This window comes from Bison bison, unplaced genomic scaffold (genome assembly GCF_000754665.1).
Source record: "Bison bison bison isolate TAMUID 2011002044 unplaced genomic scaffold, Bison_UMD1.0 scf7180017864043, whole genome shotgun sequence".
Lineage (NCBI taxonomy): Eukaryota > Metazoa > Chordata > Mammalia > Artiodactyla > Bovidae > Bison > Bison bison.
The window spans coordinates 7605670-7608184 of NW_011494615.1; positions in this window are offsets into that span (position 1 = coordinate 7605670).

A 2515-nucleotide genomic window follows, 5' to 3' on the forward strand; every position below is an offset into this window, starting at 1 on the left:
GAACAACTTAAGCCCCTGCACCATAATTACTGAAGCCCGCACGCTCTAGAGTCCATGCTCAGGAATGAGAGAAGCCCACACACTGCAATGAAGACGCCTCCACTTGCTGCAACTAGAGAAAGGCCATGTGCAGCAACGAAGACCCAGCACAACCAAAAATTTAAAAATATTTGCTAATAATAACTTTTAAAAAGTGATCTGGACCTAAGACGTCCACTGATGGGTAAGCTCTTACTTCCTACTCCCCCCATTCCTGCTCGACCCAAACTTTTCCACTGTATCCTCCGGAATTCTTGGGCTGACATCAACAGAATCCCCCTGTCCTCCCCCTCCTCTTCCAGTAGCTGATGTGTGAGTTCTCTGTGCAGAGAGTCTGCTTCTGCCCTAACTGGCTCCTTACTCTTCCCACCTGCCTCCTTCTACACTTCTCTTTCTCCTCGCTTGTCCTTGGGTGACAGGCATGGAGCACAGTAGCTGTTGGCTGTCATGCTTGGATTGGTCCTTGTTTGAAACAGTAAATACTTTGTTACTTCTCAGACCGTGGCACCAAGGGCCCAGCTCACTGGATCCAAAGCAAGCCCTAGATTCCCGATGTTATCCCTTTGTGGGATCCCAGGTATCTGAAAGAGAGCCTTACTTGGGGGGAGGAATGAGCCTGCATCTCCTGAAGGATCCGGGTGGGTAAGGACCACCGCCCTCTCTGTCAGTCAACAGTCTTTGGGGTGAGGACTCTGCTTCCGTAGATGCACGTCAGAAACCTCACAGACCTGAGAAAGTAGCTCATGAGACACGTCCTAGGAATTCCCCGGTGGTCCAGTGGTTAGGACTCTGCACTTTTGTTGCCTAGGGCAGAGTTTCGATCCCTGGTGGGGGAACTAAGACCCTAAGATCCCACAAGCAGCTCAGTGTGGCAAAAAATAAACACAAACAAAAACAAAACACCACTTACCATGTGTCCTAGAAGGACTGGGTGTGGTTAGGACAGTCCCACCACTGGACAGAGAAAGAAAATAGTCAAGAATAAGCAACGTAAAACATTTAATGTGATTTCTTTAAAAAAGTTTTGTTTCCAACCATTTTCCAAAGAGTGAGACCATACCCACTGCCCTGATCCCAGGAGGGAAATGGAAAAGACATCGGTGACAACGTTTCAGTGTGGCCTGTGGACCACAACTCTACAGCGGGCCATCTTGGATCTGTGGGTACAAGTGAGAAACTGCTTCAGTGTGGCAGCCTGGGTGCGAGGGGAGTTTTGGGGAGAATGGGTACACATGCATTTACGGCTGGGTCCCTTTTCTGTTCACCTGAAATTGTCACAATACTGTTAATCGGCTGTATCCCTTACAAAATTAAAAATTTTTTTTAATCAATGAAAAATAAACAGACAAAAAAAAAGAAATTGCTTTATTTCCTCCCACTCTTTTTCTTGCAAAAGGAGGCACCATGATCTTACTCTATCAGCTCCAAGAAGATAGCCAGCCAGCTCACTCACTCAACAAGACACCCAAGCCAGATCTGGGAGGTAGAGTGGGGGGATTCTTGAGTCTAAGGCCCGCCTCGGGGAAGATGCTGCAACAGTGCAGACCACTGCCGCTCCAGACTCGGGTTTCTGGGGAGGAGAGGGTCAGTGAGGACGAAGCTGGGCTGTCCTGGTGGGATCCCCCTCGAGGAGAGGCCCCGGGGACAGGGCAGCGGGCACAGGAAGTCCTTGCACAAAACCTTTGGCCGAGGCTTGCTTAAGGTCCCTTCCCTTCCCACCCCCTTCCCTCTCCTTGTATGCAGTTTAAACTCTCCACACTAGGTCATTCAAGCCTGGAGTCCCCAGAAAAAAAGAAGTCGCTGTTTGGGGGATGGCAGATGGTCAGGAGCTGGGACAGCTGCGATGAAGGATTAGTTGTGGGTTTTGCGCGGAGCCTCGCTACAAACTGTTGCCGTTCCATGGGCAAACACTATTAAATGAGAATGTTTTTTCTGGCTCCAGTCCACCTTCTCCCCACAGTTTAAGTATTGAATTTTTTTTTTTTTAAACCGAAGTAGCTTAGGTTTACAGCTCACATTTAAAACTTAAAAACGTTATTTCCATCCATGTTGGCAGAAACGGGCCACTGTTGATTCCACCGGCAGTCATAATAAACCCTTTCCCACTGACAATCGAACAAATCATTTTCTGTTTGCTGCTGAGTTTGGCTCAATAAAATTTTTGTACTCTTAAAATTCCCTTAGTAAGGACTCCTAAAAGCAACATTTCCTAAGGCGGCCTCTGTGGGTGACGGCCTCAGTGGTTCTGGACCCCAGAGGTGAGCCTGACAGGTCGGTGGCAGTAATTAGAAAGCCTCAAACTCAGAAAGACGTTACTGCGCTGAATACGCTGGTATGTGCGACATTTCCATTAGTTGCTTTTAATTTTCTGTGTACACCCAAACCTCCCCCCACCCCCCATCCTTCCCCGCTAACCAAAAATCTGAACATTAACATGGGTGCAGGGGGTGCCTTTAGACCCTCCCCGGGGGGGGTC